Here is a 6,095-nt window from a genome sequence, read left to right on the forward strand (position 1 = left end):
CCCTCCAAAAAGGCGGGAAGCAGAATAAACGTCCATTCATAACTTCAAAAACCTCTGGAACTATACTTTTTGGGCGGAATGATCTTCAGTGGCAAAGTGCTCACTGAGTTTACTTTTACTTTCACTTTAGAACGGAAGGACACTAAAAATAGTACCTAAATAAAACATTAATATAAACAAATAACCGCGGATCTTAATGGATCCACGAAGTGTATTCCGACAGCAGACATAAACCTTTAATTTGTTCTAGTGTAGCAGCCTACAGAATTCAACTTACAGAAAGAAGTCTCACTGTCCAGACTCCAGCAAAATGAATGACCGGATGGTTTTTTTTGCATGTCATGCTGAGCCCTGCAGCTGTAGGGAACAAAAATTGTTTCTGGGAAATGTTGGTGCCTGACATATCTCACTTACAGCTTCTTGTTCATACGGGCAATTTGTTTTTCAGGCTCTTATTTTTCATTCGCTTTTCCCACAAGTTCTTGCGTATGTCTAGCCATCATTTCATCTCCAACACTTCCAGGGCCTTTTCTTTTCCCAAAACCCCATATTCTTTGCAGATCTCATTATTATGCTTTTCTAAACTTAAGACTTATTTCAACATGATGCTTATTCTCCTATTTTAGCTGCCTTTCTGTCACTTACAACACACCGGCACACAGTTCTTGAGGTCATTCTGTGTGTGGTAGCACTTTTGTGTTTCCTGTTTAATTTTCAATGACAAATTTTCAACATCCGCATTCAGTTTCTCTGCTTCAGCAGCTAATTTATATTTCTGCTGCCTTAGATCGCATCTAGCGCAGGGAATGTACAAAGTTATTGAAAATCACATTCTGCAAAAAACCAGAAGCGTTCCTTTTGGTAATCATGACAATTAATATCCCTAAAGATAAAATAAGATTATCCCTTTATGCCACATCGGGGGCAAGAATCTTGGTGGCTAAATATTGGAAAGAAAACCATATACCCACCAAAGAAGAATGGTTATGCAAGCTGACCGAGTACTTGGAACTCGCAAAGCTAACAGATGTATTAAGACACAAATCTAATACAATAGTTAAGAAAGAATGGGATCATTTAAACAACTACCTGATGAATCAAGGTTCAGCACCTAAGATCTGGTTGTGCCTAGAATAAGACTGCAAAAGCAATAATGTCCTGATACCAAGATGAGGAACCAATTGAAATACAGGAAAGTATCTTAACCAGTGGCGGAACTTTATGCTCCGGCACCGGGGGGGCGGGAAGCAGGCGGGGGGCGGGGCTGGCGCGTGTTCTGGGGGCGTGGCACGCAGCGCAGCTGGGGGGGGGCAGCCGAGATGGAACCCTACCGGGATTGCGCTGCCCGGGGCGGCCCCGCCCCCTACACCCCGCCCTTCCTATGCCAATGATCTTTACTAAGAACAATGAATTGTTGTGGTATTGGCAGAAATCTTTACTTGTTGTTTTGTAGGTAGCTTTTAAATTTTTTTTAAAAATAGCTTTATTTAATTTCAGACTTCTAAAATACAGCCATATCAAATCAACCAATAGAAACAAATAAACAAACAAACAACCCCCCTAAGAAACATATAATCTAAACATTATAATCCACAAAAAATAATATTTGAAAAAACAAAACACACAGAAAAAAGCAAAGAATTATAAATAACAATTAAAAATTGTAGGTAGCTTTGTATGTAGTTCTCTGTGTTTTAATTTAAGAATGTTTGTAAAATATTAATCTAACAATGAGTGATTTACTGTTATCCTAGTTATATATCTATATATTTTCTTTTTTCTCCTTTTCTTCTCTTTTATACTTCTTTCTTTTTTCTTCTATATTATAATTTTACTTTTCCTTATTAATTTTTGATTTTATTTATTTACTTACTTAAATCTGTTTGGCGACTGTAAATTTTGTTCTAATTGTGTATGCAACGTAATTCAATGAAAAGAAAAAGGGAAGGAAACAGCAAGACCTCCGAGCCTGCCAGTGTCAGAACTGGAGCGTTGCTCTCGAACAAAACTTCCCCCTCTTACCAAATGCACCCACAAGAGGTCGTTCTGCTCCATAAAATGCAATATTGGCAGCTAGCAATAAACCAGCTTCCTCCACTTAATCTGGGATGTGCAAATGGCCTGTAGCTTCAGCTGACATTCAAATTTTTCTGCTTGCAGGACCTAGCTGGGCAGGCTGTGCAAAAGCAACCAATGTCACTACTTGGAACAGCAATATTTTCAGGGGCACCAGGGGAGCGGCTGAATGTGGGGGCTCCGGCTAGCATTCTGGATGGTGCAGTGCAACTGCTTTGGGTAGCAACCCCCCCCCCCAAAAAAAACCCTGAGGCTGTTCTGTGTTCTTGCTACATTTCACAGAACAAATGCATAATTTGTTGTTCATAAATCAAACTCAGAAGAGTGGTCCAGGAGTTTGAAAATAGCTTTTGTGCCATCTAAACCAATCCTAACCTTTTCCAGAAAAAACAACAACTTTCTGCTGTGTTCCCACCCAGCCACCTGTGGAATAAGCCTGGCAAATACGCAAATGCAATTTATAATATTTTATTGCCTACCCTTACTTCCACTATAACAACAACAACAACAATTTACCATTTATACCCCGCCCATCTGGCCACCCCCTCCCCCAAGCCACTCTGGGCGGCCTCCAACAGAACATTAAAATGCAATAATCTATTAAACATTAAAAGCCTCCCTAAACACTGCATTTATAGGATGGAAACTGAAGCAAGGTGAATTGTGTAAGGTCCTACAACAAGTCCATGGGAACGGAAAGCCCCTAAGCTTCCAAATTATTGATTATTTTTTCATTTTAGACAATTAATATACTGCTTAACATGGTAGTTAAGTCTCCCTAGCCACTCAGACTCTCCTGTCAAAATTATCAAGTTAGCAATTTCTCCACTCCTTTGTGAGCTTTCCACCTTCCTAAACTACTTTTCCCTTTTATTGCCAAAATCTTCATACTTAAAGTGTTCTTTGATATTTGGTTTTATTGGATATTGTCTTAAGCATCTGGTTTCTGAGTTGAGAAGGGGCCTCTTGGTGGAAATTAACAATGGACAATGGTCAAGTACAGCTATGAGGCTCTGGGCTGGGGTGGTTTATAAGTGGCTCTTTATATTGCCGAATAGTCTTTTACTCGCTATTCTGATTTATTGATCTCTATTTACTGTCAGTGGCAGCTTTTTTTTTTAAAAAAAATGAGTTGCTTTGGCTGTGAACTGCTTTTGGATATTGCTTTAAATAGAAAAGCACTCTATGGTTATTTGAAATAGATAAAACAATAAAAGACGCAGCTCCACTGTTGATAAAAAAATGTATTGAAAATAAATAAAAAAGATAAAACATTGCAATCAGCTGCTCAGCTTACCAAGAGACTGGGTTCAGTTCTACCTCCCCACTCCATACCAAACAGCTGATTTAGCAGGATTTCTCCTTTTGAAAAAGAGCCTCAGCGGAAACGTGAGCTGTGCTTAACGTGAATATGTACTTCATGTTCAAGAATTATTCAAATCTGACTTTCAATGGGTGAGATCAAAAGAGTACCGGTACCTTCCTTTTGGTAGTTCCTTATAAAGAAGCGAGATGTTACGGAGGCCTTCAATACAGCAATGCATACCAGAGTTTAAGAAAAATATTCTTAGTATCCCGGCGAAGACATTCTCTAGGGACTGAGTCATCAGAGCGAAGTATTCAAAACACAAGAGGATGCAATAGCTTGAAAGGGCAAGGTGGGAGTGAATCAGTATTTGTGATAGCAGTGGCATATGTGAAAGTGGGCTGGGTTCAAGCAGAACCCGCACCAATAAGAACTACTGCTGTGTTTCTAGATTCAAACACCCCTTTGAGCAGACGCTCAGCTTTGAAGAGCTGGGGAATACTTCATATCCTTGTAAAGGTGGGAAGCCGAGCTCTTGCTCTGGTCAACCTTCAATATTTAGTTTTTCATCAGTTTGAGGAATATATGATTATATACAGCAGAGGTTTTCAACCTTTTTGAGTCCACGGCTCCCTTGACCAAGTCCATCCTTTCTGCGGCACCCCTGTGGGGCTCAGGAGCCCAGTTAGGTCACCCCTTGCCTGCAGAGCTGGCAGCCTCTCACCCCTTTTCAAACACCCTCCCTTGCCAGCCTCTCTGCCCCCCCTCTCCTTGGGAGTCCTTCGGGCAGCCGCTTCTGGTCTCTGAGCTGCCCCCTGCCCAGGGGCGTCGCAGGGTGGGGGCGGGCCGCCCCTAGGTCAAAGGGAGGTGGGGTGACACTTTGGCCGGCCCCTCTCACCCCGCCCCGCCGAAAGGAAGCAGAACAGGTGCATTGAAGCGCTTGCTCTGCTTCTTTTTGCCCTTTCCTCCGCTTTTTTTCGGCGGAGGGGGGGGCCGACCAGCGGGGGGGTGTCAAACCTGTCACCCCTTCCTCGCTAGCCACCACCCCCCGCCGAAAAAACACGGGGGGGGGGGGGCGGGAAAAGGAAGCAGAACAGGCGCATTCAAGCGCTTGCTCTGCTTCTTTTTGCCCTTTCCGCCGCTTTTTTTCCGGCGGGGGGGGGGCCGACCAGCGAGGAGGGGGTGTCACGCTCGCCACCCCCTCCTAGCTGGCCACCACCCCCCGCCCAAAAAAAGCCTCGGAAAGGGGGAAATTCCCCCTTTCTGCGTACACGTGCATTGTGACGTCATGATGACGTCACGACGCACACGTCGTGCCCCTCCCCCAGGGGGGTGCCTCTGCGCTGCCGCCGCCCCCAGCAGCACAGAGGCTAGCTACGCCACTGCCCCTGCCCCAAAGAGAGGCCAAAGGTGAACATGAGGTCAGCACCTTACCTTGGGAGGCAGCAGCAGCAGCAGCAGCAGCAGCAGCAGCGGGAGAGGCTCCCTTTCAGCACTGGGCACTCAGCTCCCGGGCAGGGTTCACAAAGCGGCACCTTTCTGCCTGGCCTCCCACTTGTCTGTCCATTCCCAACAGCAAGGGCTGGTGGACTGGCTGGGCTCCCTCGCCCGCTTGCTTACTCAGCACCCCCTGGCCAGCCCCAGAGGCACCATTCGCCTGGGGAGCTTGTAGCCAGGGCAACAAACAGCTGTGCAAGCCTTTGGGAGGCCGAGATAGGAGAGGGCATCAGAGGAGGGAGGGAAGGAAAGAGGGACAGAGGCCAGTGTTGTTTGTGGCCAGTGGCGGAGCTTCATGCTCCGGCACCGGGAAGCAGGCGGGGGCGGGGCTGGTGCGCGTTCTGGGGGCGTGGTGTGTGTTCTGGGGGCGCACCGTGCTGAGATGGAACCCTATTGGGATCCCGCTGCCCGGGGCGCCCTGCCCCCTACGCCCTGCCCTTCCTACGGCAGTGTTTGTGGCACCCTGACCATCATTCAAGGCACCCCAGGCCTTAGAACAGGGGTTTTCAACCAGTGTGCCGTGACTCCCTGGGGTGCCTCAGTGGCAAGTGGTTCTTATAGGTATTCATGGTGGGGGAAATCACAGCAGTTTCACCCTGGAAACTAGCTATTAGCATTGGATATAAACTCTAAGGAATTGTGTGTGGGTTTTTAAATTTAAAAAACCCCCACACCTTTTAATTCTGTGATCTGAAACATACTCGCTAGGGTGTAAGGCCCAAGGAAATTCTTAGGCTGCAATTGTCTGCACAGTGACCTGGGAGTATGTCCCATTGAATCCCGTAGTCTGAGAAGTCTGCATAGACATGTATAGGATTGCAGTTAGGCTGCAATCCTATGCAGCAGCGCCCCCAGCTGGTACCCTCCAGAGTTATATTCTAAAACATCTGGAAGGCATCAGATTGGGAATGGCTGCTCTGCAGTATGTACACTTACCTGGGAATAAGACCCATTGCATTTGTATTTATTTTATTCTCCTTGGTTTCCAGTCCCTTGGTCATCTTGGTAGCCCTCCTCTACACACGTTCCAGCTTGTCAGCATCCTTCCTAAATTGTGGTGCCTAGAACTGGACGCAGTATTTCAGGTGTGGTCTGACCGAAGCAGAAGAGAGTAGTACTGCTACCTCCCTCGATCTGGACACTAGACTTCAGCAAGGACACTAACGCAAAGCTTGCTGGAGAAAGAAAATGGTAACAAGATCTTAAGAGAAGAATA

The sequence above is a fragment of the Lacerta agilis genome, chromosome 16 (assembly GCF_009819535.1).
Source record: "Lacerta agilis isolate rLacAgi1 chromosome 16, rLacAgi1.pri, whole genome shotgun sequence".
Taxonomy (NCBI): Eukaryota; Metazoa; Chordata; class Lepidosauria; order Squamata; family Lacertidae; genus Lacerta; species Lacerta agilis.